This window comes from Gossypium hirsutum, chromosome D02 (genome assembly GCF_007990345.1).
Source record: "Gossypium hirsutum isolate 1008001.06 chromosome D02, Gossypium_hirsutum_v2.1, whole genome shotgun sequence".
In the NCBI taxonomy this organism is placed as follows: domain Eukaryota; kingdom Viridiplantae; phylum Streptophyta; class Magnoliopsida; order Malvales; family Malvaceae; genus Gossypium; species Gossypium hirsutum.
In genome coordinates, this window is record NC_053438.1 from 50,999,800 (window position 1) to 51,017,519 (window position 17,720).

Genomic DNA, 17,720 nt, shown 5'->3' on the forward strand with positions numbered 1-17,720 from the left:
TTTAAACATATTTTAAACTAATATATCTAATAATTATTTTCTATTATCACCTTATCATTACATCTGTGTTTGAATCTAAACATTTATCTTATCATTGATTTTAATATATCCACTACAATACTCAAATTTACTACTACAATACTTAATCTCATTTTTAATTTCACCGGAATTAATGTCATTGTCCCTCCAAAAACAACCTAAAGTTTCTTTTGGACTTTACATCACCCATTGTGAGATAGAATTTCATTGATACCGCCTGCAAACACCGGGGCTGAGAAATCAACACTAACACAATCAAATAATAAAGCAATATCTGCAAGTGTGACAGGTCTATTGTAATATTTCTAATGTTCAATGAAAAATCAGGGTATTTCAAGGATCGAACCCACAAGAGTTGCTGATTAAACGATTTCTAAACTACGAACATGCAATTAAAGGAGTCTAGCTAACTGCTCATTAATAATTATATTACGATAGGCCATACAAGAGGTTAATTACACTAATTAATTACCTAGAAACAGAAAATGACTAAATTGTAAATCAAGCAAAACTATGAACTTACTTGATTAATAACAAGCAGTGATTGGTTGACTTCCATGTTGCTAGTTAACCCTCGAATTACGGAACTAAATTGCTTAAACTCCTAATGTAACCTCCCAAACTCGGCCTAGACGTTATGACTAGATTGAGAAGGCTACATTAGCCACCGAAATGGCTAAGCTAACTTATGTTACTTTTGAAGACATTAAATAAACTCATTTTAGAGAAAACTGTAGTTTTACTTTGAGTTAGCTTAAAAGCATTCATTCATTAGGTCGTGTATACTTAGGATTCATTTTATCATGACAGTGTTGTTTTAGAAAATCCGTCTGCTTGTCGTTTTTCTTTAAAAAGAAACTCGAAGTTAAATTAGTGCAGCAGAAAAACCATTTTTCAAGTCATTTTGGAAAATTAGTTGCCTTATCGATTTGTTTTTCAAAACCAATTCATTTGCAATGTAGTGGAAACTAGGGAACAATATCAAATTTTACTTAAGCCCGATATCATGCATTATCCGGTTATTATGCTTAAGTAATCCAAGCATGCAAAAATCCCTAAAAGAAAATTTACTGTAACGCTGGGATTTGTGCAAGTGTACACAATCGTCATCAAGTAATAAGTAAGTATCGAGTTATCGTCTCCACAGGGATTCTATTTGTGCTAAGTCACTTAATTTGTAAAATTATATTAATAATTTAGTAAATAAAAACACAATATAGTTGAGAAGTGATGATTAAAATATATTAAACTAAATGCAATAATCCCTAATGCAAATTATCCTAAGTGTGCAAACTATATGAATGAAATAGATTTTAGTAAAATTAAACACAATTTGCAACAATTATAACATAAATAAACTAGGACAATTACTTTAATTAAACTCAATTTATTATCAACATGCTTAATAACATTCGGAATAACATTCCATGGCAACTTGATCATTCATGAGTTTGGAAACATGATTGAAAACTTGATCATTCATTTCAATCACGTATGAACGAAATACAGACTTGATTTTAATTGAAAACATGATCGATTGAGGCACAAACATTATAAGCATGAATCAAATAAATATTATTTAATCAAAATAATCATCCTAGCTTAAATAAAATTAAGCTATCATTGTTGTAAACAAGAACAAAGAAAAAAACATAACAAACATCTTTATATTAAATTAAAGAAAAGAAAGATTAAACCCAATTCAGAGTGGCTGTCACCCAAGACTTTGACTGACGAGGCTCCTTCGCTTCTTTGCGTTGCTCCTTTGTTGATGGCTCTCCAAGGTGGCCGACCAAGGGTTCTTTAAGAGGCTTAATTGCTAAAATCCTTATGCAAGGATGATGAAGGGGAAAGATAGCTAAAAGAGTTGAGAGAATGATGAATGAGTGAGAGATGATGGGATGAGGGATGATTGAAAAAGTGAGAAATGAGCTCTTATTTATAGGTGAGGCAAGGGAGCTAGTTTGCTAAAAATAGAAGTGTCCATCCTTTGAAACTTCCTCCAAGAGTGGCCGGCCATGAATTGAGGAAAGGTGGCTGATTTTCCCTTGATTTTGGTCAATTTGAGTGCCACAACAACTCAGGACTAAGACTCGGTCATCAGCAAATCTTCGGGAAAATCTCTGATTTCTTTAACTCTTCAAGGACTTTGTATAATTAAATAAAAAACAATGGTTTATGACATCCATGTGCAGCCGAAAATTGGATTGACTTGGTCCCCAAATTGGACGGTTTTGCAATTAGAAGAAAACTCTCAGACCTGTCCAATAATAATAGATAGTTTAGAGTACCAAATAATATAATTTAACCACTTTAATTAATCAATTTACTTAATTAATTAAAAACCAATTTATTAATGAAATATTAAAAATGAAATATTAAATATAAATTTATATTTTATTATTTAATTTAATTATGCATGGCCCACTTTATAGCTCAAAAATATAGTATGCTCAAATTAATATAAAATAAGCCATTTTATGCATGAAAACTATATAATAAAGTATAGAATCACATTTTAATAATGTAATAAATTAAGAAAATAAGTTCTAATTAATTATTTATTTATACAATGAATTCATGAAAAAATTGAAGCTCTGCTAATTTGAGTAAGGATTCAATTCGCTCAACTTCACCATCCCATTAATGTTTGAGACGTTGACCATTAACTTTAAACGTACCTCCGTAATTGTCATATAATTCAATAGCTCCAAAAGGAAAAACTCGGTACATGGTATAGGGTCCTTTCCATCGGGATTTCAGCCTCTCAGGAAATAACTTCAGCCTTGAATTAAACAACAACACCTTCTGACCTTCTTTAAACTCGGGAAGTTGTATATGAGTATTATGCCATCTCTTTGATCTTTTTTTACACATTTTGGCATTCTCATAGGAAAACAACCTCAGCTCTTCCAACTCATCCAGTTGTAACATCTTTCTCTCATCGGCCTACTTTAGATCAAAATTTAACTGTTTCAAAGCCCAGTGAGCTTTATTCTCCAACTCTAATGACAAATGACGCGCCTTTCCAAAGATTAACCGATAAGGAGTCATTCCTAACGGAGTCTTAAATGTTGTTTGATAAGCCCATAATGCATCATCGAGCCTTCGAGACCAATCTTTTCTGCTAGGTCGTACTACCTTTTCAAGGATACCTTTGATTTCACGGTTCACTCTTTCAACTTGCCCATTGGACTTGGGGTGATAGACAGTAGCAATCTTGTGCTTCACATCATATTTGTCAAGCAACCACTTAAGCTATTTGTTCACAAAGTGAACCTTCATCACTAATAATAGCTCTTGGTGTCCCAAATCGTGTGAACACATTCTTATGTAGGAATCGCATGACTACTGTAACACCCTAAACCCGACCTAGACGTTATGGCCGAATCTGACGATGTCATAAGGTAGTGCTTTTCGAAAAATATGTGGTCGCTAAATTCCCTTTTCTATTTAACTATTTTTTCATTACCTTATGTTAATTTCAAATCGTGTCATTCGTTTCAAAAACATTATTCGTTTACAAATCGTTATTCAATTTCAAAACATTTTTTTTGCAGAAGCTTTTAAACAGTTTGTGTATTTGTGGTAGTTTTGATAAAACATTAATTTCATTTGAAAACCCGAGTTTTCCCTAACACTAGCAGACTTAAATCATAAAAACGTATAAAAACCAAATTTAAACCAAAATACTTAAAGGCCATAATTACAGCAAAATACTCCCAAATAAAAGTAAAATCATAAATAGGTAATAAACAGTGTAAAAGAAGTCGTGTGGCCACCAATAAGTCCTCCGCCGCACTGATCTGCCTATATTTGGGGATTACCTGTACAGATTAAATAGAAGGGGTAAGTTTACGTAAAATCAGTATGTAATCCCCATACAAATGAACATATAGTAAACAGATAATCACAGTCTAGGCTTAAGCCCTTTTCAGTATCAGTATCAGTCCAGTTTGGGCCTTAGTCCATCTCAGTACAAAAATAGTCATGCAGTACGGCTTTAGCCCATCACAGTATCAGTAGCAGTAACATATATGCAGTCACAAAAATCCTACCCATCCAGCCTCTACACACCATCTCTGTCTAACCCTACACTTCATATGGGGATATAATCAACCCACCCATCCCTACACGCCAAGTAGTATTGAATGCGGCACTAGACAGTAGTTTGCAGTTGAGCTCCCAGTAAATTAGGCTCGAGGCCTTTCAGTATAGTTCCTCCGAACAATATAATCCCCCAACCCAACCCAATGCAATGCAATGCAATGCAATATAAATATGACATGCTATAACATAATATCACGCATGTAAACAGGGCATACAGTATCAAATCAGTGGGACATCATCATGCTTAATCATATTAGTCATACAGTCATTTTAGTCAATTAGGGGTCTAGGTAAACTTACCGACCCTATAGTAGGTTCACAGTCGACTTGGACAACCCGTGCAACCTTATCAGTCAAACAGTGAAAATGGGCCTACAAGCCCATGATGTTTGCCCGTGTGGGCCCACACACTGGTGTAGCCCACTTGACCCAAATTGGCCTCGGCCTTGTGATCCATTTTAACGTAACCTGTGCTAGGTAATTATTCATATGTGTTACACTATTTACTTATATGATCCTTCAAAGCTGTCTACTTGAGTCACTGTTACTAAATTATTTGTATCTTAAGCTACAGAATTTCGAATTAAGATCCGCAAATTTTCCCTAAAACTAGACTCATATATATTCTTACCATAAAATTTTCAAATTTTTTGGTTTAGCCAATAAGTACATTTTATTCTTTAAAGTTTCCCCTATTTTTCTATCTAATAATTTCGACCTTTCTGCACTAAAAGATAATTATATTCTCGTACAAAATTCAGATGATGTTCTTGTTTATTTCTCTTGAAAATAGACTCATTCAGGATTTTAAACATTTAAATTCTAACCAATAATTATTTTTCTCAATTTTTGATAATTTTCCAAAGTTAGGAAAGGGGATTTCGAAATCATTCTAACCCTGTGTCACTAAAATTCAAATATCTCATAATATGAAATTTTTTTGCTACTTCTTTTCTTCTATGAGAAAATAGACTCAAATAGCTTTAATCCCATATTTTTCATTCTCTAATTCTTTTTCCATAATTTATGATGATTTTTCAAAATTAGCCTACTACTGCTGTCTTGACAGCAAGCAATTTTGACTTTTCGCCGAATCCCTTATTTTTGTGTTTCGGGTACACACCTGGTTTTGTTTGATGTTAATACGCTCCCAAGCACTCCAATACCTAAAAATAAATAATTAGAGCCCAATTTAGATCACTAACGAAAACTCACAACTGAAAATCGCCTACATCAAAATCGATAGCAAACTTAAACACTTAACCACAATGAACCGAAATTTCTAACGCTCAATTTGCTTGTGAAGCTGCAACTGATTTCTGATTTTTGCCTAAACCAAGAGAGCCAAAACCATGCTTTTTAGGAACTAGCTGAGAAACTATAAAATAAAGGTAGTCAGATACTTATAGAACGAGTGTATACAATTGCTAGCCAGAAAGTGGGATAGTAGAAAAAAATCAAACAGAGAGGGTGGACTAGGGAGCAAAAATTCGGCAAAGCAAAGAAGAATAGGACGGCCAAAAAATTAAGGAAAAGAGAAGAATGTCGAAATTTGGGAAATAGAGACCAAATAGAAACTTAGATGATACCGATAGCTACCCCATATCCCTAAATTTTCTCCACTAATCCTACTAACCTACAACCACTCCAGAATCACACTCTACCGAAATGCTTGTCCATCATTGCGCAAAAATAACGCCTATCCTCTAGCATGGATTCGAACTCAAGACCTCATGCAATCAAGCACTCCACTTAAACGTTAGACCAACAAGCCCATTTTGTTATTTTATTACCAACTATTAAACTTAAGCCCTTTAGGCCAGGTTAAGGCTTTATTTGTAAAAATACTAAAATTTGCCCAAGTCATGGCTTGAACTTGGGACCTCCCACACTCACCCAGAGCACTTAACCATTGAAGTAGACAAGTACTTATGTCATATAAAAACAAAAACAAGAATTAAAAATTTTGGGGCGTTACAATTCTAACCCCCTTAAAAAAATTTCTGTCTCGAAATTTTACCTGATCAAAACAGATGAGGATACTGCTGTCGCATCGCATCTTCAAACTCCCACGTGACCTCTTCAGAGCTATAGTTACGCCAAAGAACCTTAACCAGTGGGATAGATTTCCTTCTTAGAACCTTTACATCATGCTCCAAAATCTGAACTGGCTCCTCCTCAAAGGTCAAATCTGGCCTAACCTCGATCTCCTCAATAGGAACAATATGCATGAGATCAGAGCGATAATGCCTCAACATAGAGACGAGGAACATGTCGTGAATACAATCCATTTCTGGAGGTAACTTCAACTGGTAGGCAACCGGTCCCACACGTTTCAGTATGCGGTAAGACCCAATAAACCTAGGGCTCAACTTAACCTTACGACCAAACTTCAGTACCTTCTTCTATGGCGAGACCTTGAGAAAAATGAAATCCCCCACAGAATACTCAATGTCTCGACGCTTCAGATCAACGTAGGACTTCTACCTATCAGATTCAGCTTTCAATCGATCCCAGATCAATGTAACTTTATCCTCGGTATCAGAAACTAGTTCAGGGCCCAGAACACGCCGCTCGGCCAACTCAGTCCAACATGAAGGTGTACGACACCTACGACCATATAAAGCCTCGTAAGGTGCCATCTGGATGCTAGACTGATAGCTGTTGTTATAAGCAAACTCTGCTAGCGGCAAGTAATCCTCCCAACTTCCTCGGAAATCAATCACACAACTTCTTAACATATCATCCAGTATCTAAATCACCCTCTCTGATTGACTGTCAGTTTAAGGATGGAACGCAGTACTGAAGTCCAATCTTGTACCCAGAGCTTCATCCAGCTTCTTCTAGAATCTAGATGTGAAGCGAGGATCCCTATCAGATATTATCAAAACTGTTACCCCATGCAGTTTTACTATCTTAGACACATACAGTTTAGCCAGCTTCTACGAAGAGTAGTCAGTACGAACCGGTATAAAGTGGGTAGACTTGGTTAATCGATCTACGATGACCCATATAGAATCTTTCTTAATAGATGTGTGGGGTAACCCACTAACAAAGTCCATAGTCACTTTTTCCCACTTCCAAAGTGAAACCTTGACTGGCTACAACAAACCCGAAGGTAATTGATGCTCAGCCTTAACTTGTTGGCATGTCAGACACTTAGCCACAAATTTGGTAACCTCTCGTTTAAGACTTGGCCACCAGTATAACTCACGAAGGTCATGGTATATCTTATTTATGCCAGGATGCATAGCATAAAGGCTACTATGCGCCTCTCGCAGTATAGACTGCCTCAATTTAGTATCTTTTGGTACATAGATTCTCTCACAAAAATAGAGTACCCCTTCGCTATTCAGTCCAAAATCTCAATATGCCCACTCTCAACTTGTCGGAAATGAAGTCCCAACAACTCATCCTCTTTCTGCTTACCCTTAATCTGCTCTATCCACGTGGTTTAACTTGTAGTTCGACCAACAGACTACCACCATCAAAGAAACTGAGGCAAGCAAATATCGCCCTCAGGTCAGTTATAGCTCTACGGCTTAGTGCGTCGGCCACCACATTGGCCTTACCAAGGTGGTATTTAGTAGTACAGTCATTGTCCTTAAGTAGCTCAATCCATCTACGCTGCCTAAGATTCAGCTACTTGAGGCTTTTGTGATCAGTTTAAATGATACACTTCTCACCATACAAGTAATGCCTCCAGATTTTCAGTGCGAATACTACTGCAGCCAACTCCATGTCATGCGTTGGATAATTCACCTTATAAGTCTTAAGCTGATGAGACGCGTACGCTACCACCTTACCCTGTTACATCAACACATATCCTAAACCGACATGTGATGCATCGCTGTAAATAGTAAACTCCTTCCAAACTCTGGCTGAATTAGAATAGGGGCATCAGTAAGTACAGTCTTGACCTTCTTAAAGCTCTCTTACTGTTCATCAGTCCAGTTAAACGACACACCCTTATGTAGCAGCTTAGTCAAGAATGCTGCAATCAATGAAAAACCCTCTACAAATCGTCGATAATAATCCGGTAGTCCCCAAAAATTACCCATCTCAAACACGTTCCTAGGCTACTTTCACTCCAACACAGTCTCATTCTTTCGAAGATTAACATGAATCCCCTTAGTTGAAACTACATGACCAAGAAATGTCTCTTCACGCAGCCAGAACCCGCACTTACTAAACTTAGCATTGAGCTATTTTTCCCTCACAGTTTGAAGAACGACTCGAAGGTGCTCATCATGCTCATCCTCAGTCCTCAAGTAAACCAGTATGTCATCGATGAGTACCACTAAAAAACGATCCAGATAAGGCTGGAACACTCGATTCATTAAAGCTATGAAAGCTACCGATGCATTAGTCAGTCCGAATGGTATCACTAGGAACTCGTAGTGACCATAACAAGTCCTAAACGCCTTCTTATGAACATCAGCCTCCTTAACCCTTAATTGATGATATCCAGATTGAAGGTCAATCATAGAGAAAACTGAAGCTCCTCGAAACTGGTCAAACAAATCATCTATCCTCGGTAAGGGATATTTATTCTTAATGGTCAATTTATTTAACTACCTGTAGTCGATGCACATACGTACCGTTCCATCCTTTTTCTTTACAAACAGAATCGGTGCTCCCTACGGAGACACACTAGGGCAGATGAACCCACGATGGACACCGGAGCTGTACCAGGAAGGAGCTCTATCCCAAACTCCACTTTACAATTCAGAGGTAAACCAGATAGCTCATCAAGAAAGACGTCCGGAACATCCTTTACCGTTTTGATATCCTTAACTATAGAGTCCCTAGAATTCAAAACACTTACATAGGCCAAGAATGCCTCACACCCTTACGAACTAATTTCTCTTCCACCAATGCAGAGATCACATTAGATAAGTAGTTCTGACGTTCTCCAATCATGACTACCTCCATATCCTCCTCGGTGATTTTCGCCTTCTTGACTTGGGCAGAAAGATCTCACTCCCCCTGCGGGGCTATCAGAACTTTCAAATTATCTCTAAAGCCATCCTCAAAGCTGACACATCGCTCATACTCAGATGCCATCATACCTCGCGCATAGCGGCTTAGTCTCAAAAACTCGGCCTCATACTCTGCCACATTAGGGTGACCCCAGTGACACCCCTGAAGAGCTCAGCTCTATTAGACCGGAGTCATTCCCTAACTGACCCTCGACCCCCAAATCCAATATTAGGCCTAACGACTCTCTCTAATATCCTTAGCATAGGCTAAGACAATGCATCGTCCCCAACCATGCGATCTTGAGACCCAGTTTCAGTAGCAGGTGACACTGACGTCTCAGTCGTATCCAAATTTGGTAGACTGTCCGATGACAAGGACTTAGCTCGTGCCCCTCTACAACGTTTACCTTGGCCTCTAGTACCCCTTCCGCGAGTACCTCTGGTGCTCATTGTCTAATTGCATTTTATCGATATTAACAGTTTTATGCATCAATTTATAGTTCTAGTGTTCATTAACAGATATTTTATGAAAACAGTATCAGAAGTGTAAAGTTTATTTCATCTATCGTAGTGTCAATCAATGTCTATCACTTTTACTGCAGTCTCAGTATACACTATTTTAAGTGTTTTCAGTATAGTCTATCTATAATAGTCTCAGTATATACTACCTATAGCAGTTTCAAGATATAATATCAAAGACAATTTCAGTTTCAATTTAAATAATTCACAGTTTCAGAAAACTTACTATATCGGCCCCGGAGACTCGATGTACCACACTTTCAGTAAAAATATTTAAAAATCAGTTATCAGAAATCACGTCTTAAAAAACCCACATCCAAAGCTGAATTTTACAACCCTGCTCTGATACCACTAAATGTAACACCCCAAACCCCACCTAGACGTTATGGTCGAATCTGATGATGTCACAGGGTAGTGCTTTTTGAAAAATATGTCATCACTAAATTCCCTTTGCTATTTAACCATTTTCTTCATTACCTTATATTAATTTCAAATCGTATCGTTCGTTTCTAAATTATTATTCATTTACAAATCATTATTCAATTTCAAAACATTTTTTTTCTTACGGAAGCTTTTAAACAGTTTGCGTATTCGTGGTATTTTTGATAAAACATTAATTTCATTTGAAAACCTGAGTTTTACCTAACACTAGCAGATTTAAATCATAAAACTGTATAAAAACCAAATTTAAACCAAAATCTGTAAAGGCCATAATTACAGCAAAATACTCCCAAATAAAAGTAAAATCATAAATAGGTAATAAACAGTGTAAATGAAGTCGTGTGGCCACCAATGAGTCTTCCGCCACACTAATCCACCTATGTCTGAGGATTACATGTACAAATTAAATAGAAGGGGTGAGTTTATGTAAACTCAGTGTGTAATCCCTATACAAATGAACAGACAGTAAACAAATAATCACAGTCTAGGCTTAAGCCCTTTTCAGTATCAGTATCAGTCTAGTTTGGGCCTTAGCCCATCTCAGTACAAAAACAGTCATGCAGTAGGGCTTTAGCCCATCACAGTATCAGTAGCAGTAACATATATACAGTCACAAAAATCCTACCCATCTAACCTCTACACATCATCTCCGTCCAACCCTACAGTCCATGTGGGGATATAATCAACCCATCCATCCCTACACTCCAAGTAGTATCGAATGTGGCACTAGACAGTAGTTTGCAGCTGAACTACCAGTAAATTAGGCTTGAGGCCTTTCAGTACAGTTCCTCCGAACAATATAATCCCCCAACCCAATGCAATGCAATATATAAATATGACATGCTATAACATAATATCTTGCATGTAAATAGGACATACAATATCAAATTAGTGGGGCATCATCATGCTTAATCATATCAGTCATACAGTCATTTCAGTCAATTAGGGGTTTAGGTAAACTTACCGACCCTACAGTAGGTTCACTGTCGACTTGGGCGACCCGTGCAACCTTATCAGTCAAACAGTGAAAATGGGCCTACAAGCCCATGATGTTTGCCCGTGTGGGCTCACATGCCTGTGTGGCCCACATAAACCAAATTGGCCTTGGCCTCGTGATCCATTTTAATGTAACCCGTGCTAGGAAATTATTCATATGTGTTTCCACTATTTATTTATATGATCCTTCAAAGCTGTCTACTTGAGTCACTGTTACTAAATGATTTGTATCTTAAGCTACAGATTTTTGAATTAAGATCCACAAATTTTCCTTACAACTAGACTCATATATCTTCTTACCATAAAATTTTTAGAATTTTTGGTTTAGCCAATAAGTATAGTTTATTCTTTAAAGTTTCCCCTATTCTGCTGTTTGACAGTTTCGACCTTTTTGCACTAAAAATTAAGTATATTTTTGTACAGAATTTGGATGATGTTTTCGCTTATTTCTCTTGAAAATAGTCTCATTCAGGATTTTAAACATATAAATTCTAACCCATAATTATTTTTCTCCAATTTTTGATAATTTTCCAAAGTCAGGAAAGGGAATTCTGAAATCATTCTGACCCTGTCTCACTAAAATTCAAATATCTCGTAATATGAAATTCTTTTGCTACTTCGTTTCTTCTATGAGAAACTAGACTCAAATATCTTTAATTTTGTTTTTTTCATCCTCTAATTCATTTTCTACAATTTATGGTGATTTTTCAAAGTTAGCCTACTGCTGCTGTCTAAACTGCAAGCAATTTTGACTTTTCACCGAATCCCTTATTTTTGTGTTTCGAGTACACACCTGGTTTTGTTTGATGCTAATACGCTCCCAAGAACTCCAAAACCTAAAAAATAAATAATTATATCCCAATTTAGATCACTAAAGAAAACTCACAACTGAAAATCGTCTACATCAAAATCGATAACAAACCTAAACATTTACCGGTAACGAACTAAAATTTCTAACGCTCAATTTGCTTGTGAAGCCGTAACTGATTTCTGATTTTTGCCGAAACCAAGAGAGCCAAAACCATCCTTTTTAGGAACTAGCTAAGAAACTATAAAATAAAGGCAGTCAGATACTTATAGAGCTAGTGTATACAATTGCTGGACGAAAAGTGGGCTAGTAGAAAAATCAAACGGAAAGGGTGGACTAGGGAGCAAAAATTCTGCAAAGCAAAGCAGAATAGGACGATGGAAAAATTTGGGAAAAGAGGAGAATGCCGAAATTTGGGAAAAGTAAAAACCAAATAGAAACTTGGATGATATCGATAGCTACCCCATATCCCTAAATTTTCTCCCACTAATCCTACTAACCTACAACCACTCCAGAATCCCACTCTGCCGAAATACTTGTCCATCATTGCTCAAAAATAACGCCTACCCTCCAACATGGATTCGAACTTAAGACCTCATGCAATCAAACACTCCACTTAACCACTAGACCAGCAAACCCATTATGTTATTTTATTACCAACTATTAAACTTAATCCATTTAGGCCAGGTTAAGGCTTTATTTATAAAAGTACTAGAATTTGCCCAAGTCATGGCTTGAACTTGGAACCTCCCACACACACCCAGAGCACTTAACGATTGAAGCAGACAAGTACTTATGTCATATAAACGCAAAAACAAGAATTAAAAATTTTGGGGCATTACAACTACTTTAGGATCTAACATCTGATCCAGAAAATGGTCCTTCCGAATGGATTTATTCAACTTTCTGTAATCAATACAGATTCTTCAACCAGTAACAATTCTCATTGGAATTAACTTGTTACGCTCATTTTCAACAATCGTGATTCCACCTTTCTTCGGCACATACTGTACCGAACTTACCCACGAACTATCTGACATAGGATAGATGATTTCCGCATCTAACAATTTGATCACTTCTTTTCTCACAACTCCTTTCATAATAGGATTGAGCCTCATTTTCCCATCAATTCGAGCTCTTTCACCTTCTTCTAAAATGATTTCATGCATGCAAAAAGAAGGGCTTATACCTCGAATGTCAACTATGGTCCAACCAATTTCTTTCTTAATTTTTTTTAAAACAGCAATCAATTCTGCCTCTTGATCTTTCGTTAGTTCTGCTGAAATAATCAATGGAAAAGTAGAATAATCACCTAAATAAACATATTTCAAATGGAAAGGAAGTACCTTTAGTTCGAGTGTAGGTGGTTCTTTGATTGACAACTTGGGTTGCACAAATTCTCTAACTTCTAAATCCAACAGTTCAAACTGTGTGGATTGAATAAAATTTCCCAAATTGGCTTCCATCAAAGCCATGTTTTCTTCACCTTGTTCATCCTCCAAAGGGTCAAGATCTAAGGCTTTCTCCAATGGATCTTCTTCAAAATTTTATTCAAAACCTTGGTTTCTATCTCTTCCATAACTGAACACTCCTCTGTCGGAAAATTTCATCGCTTTAAGAATGTTAAAAGTTACATGCTCCCCATGGCTAGGAAAGGTCTTCCAAGGATAATTAACACTTCCTTATCTGCTTCAAAATCTAAAATAATGAAACCAGCAGAAAAATAAATTTATCGACTCTTACCAAAACATCATCGATCTTTCCTTCGGGATATGGTAACGATCGATCCGCTAGCTGAAGCATCACAGTTGTAGGTCTTACTTTACCTATCCCTAACATCTTGAAAATAGACTTAGCCATCAAGTTGATACTCGCTCCTAAGTCACACAAAGCTTTACCACAATAAGATTTACCACTGTTATAGGGTATAGTAAAGCTTCTTGGGTCTTTTAATTTCGGTGGCAGTTTGTTCTACAGGAACGCATTGCACTCTTTTGTCAAGGCAACAATCTCATACTCACTCAGTCATTTCTTCTTGGACAGTATATCCTTCATAAACTTCACATAATTTGGCATTTGTTCTAAAGCCTCCACCAACGGACTATTCATATGTATCTGCTTCAAAACATCCAAAAACTTCTTGAATTGCACCTCATATTTCTATTTGTGTTGCTGCAATCTTTGCGGATATGGAGGTGATGGAACTTTCGGTTGAACCAGACAAGTTTTCTTAGTAGGTAAATCTGCATCCAAAGTAGATGTTAAAATATCTAAATTCACTAAGTTAGGGTTTACCTTGTCAGAATTTGTAGATTCTGATTCCTTTGGTGTAGGACCTTCAACATCTGGTTGACTTTTCTCGTTTTCAACGTGCTCATCTTCGACATCAATCAATCGGGGTTCAAGAGTCTTACCACTTCGCAATGCCACTACCTTGGTATATTCTTTACCCAAATTTCTTAGATTCTCAGTATTGCTCGGTAAGGTTCCTTGCAGTCTATTACGAAGCTCCGTAGCCAACTGACCCATTCAGTTTTCCAAATTTTTCAGTGTTGCTACTTGGCTTTGGATCAAAGCGTCATTCTTTGCCATATACGCTTTCAACAAGTTCTCCAAATTGTTTGATGCCTCAGTTTGAAGTGGTTTGAGAGCTTGCTGATTAAACTCTTGAGATTGGTTGGGTATTTGCTATATTGTTCGATCCATTTCCTTGGTTGCTCTAAGAAAAGTTAGGATGATTACGCCATGAAGGATTGTAGAAGTTAGACTGGGGTCCTTTTGCATTCTTATTTTGATATTGGTTGCCCATATAGTACACTGACTCGGGATTTGATGGACAATTCTCAAAAGAATGACCTTTCCTACAGTACACATAGAAAAATATTACAAACAGACTTGGTGCCTGAGCTGCAAAATTATTAGTACTATTAGCGGTTAACTGTTTTAACATAGAGGAAATAGATGATACCTGAGCTGATAATGAAGTGAGAGAGTCAACTTCATGAACTCCAGCTATGTGTCTTCCTAAATCTATTTGATTTGTTGGCTACTGATAGTTATTACTCACAATCCTCTCGATGATCTCATAAACCTCATTATAAGACTTAGAAAAAATTACACTATTCACGGAAGCATCTACCATCAATCTTGTATGTGCATTGAGACCATTATAGATGTCTCTAACTGAATACAGTGAGGAATTCCATGATGAGGACATTTACGAAGTAACTCCTTGAATCACTCCCAAGCCTCATACAAAGACTCGTCATCCAATTTTTGGAAAGTTGTGATCTCGTTCCTCAACTTAGTGTTTTTGCTAGGCGGGAAATACTTAACCAAAAATCTCTCTGCTAATTCTTGCCATGTAGATATGGAACTTGGTGGAAATGAATTGAGTCATACTCATGCTCGATCTCGAAACGAGTACGGAAACATCTTCAACCTCAGCACGTCTTCAATCACATTGGCTATCTTGAATGAATCACTCACCTTCATAAACAATCGAAGGTGGAGGTGTGGATCTTCCGAGGGCATACCACTAAATTGGCCCACCGTTTGTAGCGTTTGAAACATCACTGGTTGCAATTCAAGCTGGGTTGCCTCAATATCTGGCCTTTTAATTCTTGGGTTTAACTCACTGAAAAGTGGCATAGTATACTGTCTGATGCATCGATCCCTATCATTGACAATGAGGATAGGATTTCATACATAGTCGACTTCATTACCTTGGTCTTGATTTTGATTTCCAAGGTCCATCTCGACTTGTCTTTGAGCTATTCGTTCACGTCTTCTTTGTCTGAAATTTTATTCAATTTCAGGGTTATAGGGAGTAAATCGATAATTTGATCTTTTCTCATAAACACGTGAAAAGAAAATCAAAAAAATTAAAAAGAATAAGTTAGTAATGTTAGAAATAAATCAAATTGAAAATAAATAATTTCACGAAAAAAATGACTATGGCAACAGTTGACAATCCCCAGTAATGGTGCCAAAAACTTATAACGTTGGGGTTTGTGCAAGTGTACACAATTGTTATCAAGTAATAATTAAGTTTCAAGTTATCGTCTCCACAAGGATTGTATTTGTGCTAAGTCAATTTGTAAAATTATATTAACAATTTGGTAAAAAAGAAACACAATATTATTGAGAAGTGGTGATTAAAATATATTAAACTAAATGCAATGATCCCTGATGCAAATTATCCTAAGTATGCAAACTATATGAATGAAATAGATTTTAGTAACATTAAACACAATTTGCAACAATTATAACATAAATAAACTAGGACAATTACTTTAATTAAACTCAATTTATTATCAACATGCTTAATAACATTTGGAAAAACATTCCATGGAAACTCAATCTTTCATGAGTTTGGAAACCACATTAGGTCCTTTCGCAATCCTTTAATTAGTAAATAAGCATTTTACTAACCTTTTTTACTGAGGGTTTCTTAGCATTCGTGTGAGGTAACAGGGACATGTTAGGTTTGAAACAATTTAATCACACAAATCTAAAAACTATGCAAATAACAGAGCTTGGTTAGAGTTGTTATGCAACATACAATTCAATCGAGTTAGGATCTAAATTAAGCATCCACATTTCAATTATGTGTCCATTAGCCGTCGTCTGGTTAGGATCGTTCAGCTAATTCAGGTGCATTTCAATAATGTATGAACGAAATACAAACTTGATTTTAATTGAAAACATGATCGATTGAGGCACAAACATTATAAGCATGAATCAAATAAATATTATTTAATCAAAATAATCATCATAGCTTAAATAAAATTAAGCTATCATTGTTGTAAACAAGAACAATGAACACATAGCAAACATCTTTATATTAAATTAAAGAAAAGAAAGATTAAACCCAATTCAAAGTGGCTGTCACCCAAGACTCTGACTGACGAGGCTCCTTCGCTTTTGTGCATTGCTCCTTTGCTGATGGCTCTCCAAGGGTTCTTTAAGAGGCTTAATTGCTAAAATCCTTATGCAAGGATGATGAAGGGGAAATATAGCTAAAAGAGTTGAGAGAATGATGAATGAGTGATAGATGATGGGATGAGGGATGATTAAAAAAGTGAGAAATGAACTCTTATTTATAGGTGAGGCAAAGGAGCTAGTTTGCTAAAAATAGGAGTGCCCATCCTTTGAAACTTCCTTCAAGAGTGTCCGGCCATGAATTGAGGAAAGGTGGCTGATTTTCCCTTGATTTTTGGTCAATTTGAGTGCCACAACAACTTAGGACTAAGACTCGGTCATCAACAAATCTTTGGGAAAATCTCTGATTTCTTTAACTCTTCAAAGACTTTGTATAATTAAACCAAAAAATGGTTTATGACATCCATGTGCAGCCGAAAATTGGGTTGACTTGGTCCCCAATTTGGATGGTTTTGCAATTAGAAGAAAACTCTCAGACCTGTCCAAAAATAGTAGATAGTTTACAGGACCAAATAATATAATTTAACCACTTTAATTAATCATTTTACTTAATTAATTAAAACCCAATTTATTAATGAAATATTAAAAATGAATTATTAAATATAAATTTATATTTTATTATTTAATTCAATCATGCATGGCCCACTTTATAGCTTAAAAATATAATATGCTCAAATTAATATAAAATAAGCCATTTTATGCATGAAAACTATATAATAAAGTATAAAATCACATTTTAATAATTTCTATGTCCTAATTTCATATTTTCACATATTTCATTAATTTATTAAACAATTACTTGGTTTTAACAACAAATTTATGTAAAAAGGTAATGAATTATATAGGAAAATCCTATATATTTTTCAGTTTACAGTTACCAA

The 17,720-nt window shown here is 36.0% G+C and overlaps 1 non-coding gene across 1 annotated transcript; it reads left to right on the forward strand.

Annotated features, from left to right (window-relative positions):
* Positions 1 to 15,094: 15,094 nt before the first annotated feature.
* LOC121214953 (small nucleolar RNA R71) lies at positions 15,095 to 15,201 on the forward strand. The gene has a single exon (XR_005910689.1). It is a non-coding gene; the product is annotated as a small nucleolar RNA R71 (small nucleolar RNA).
* The last annotated feature ends 2,519 nt before the right edge of the window (positions 15,202 to 17,720 follow it).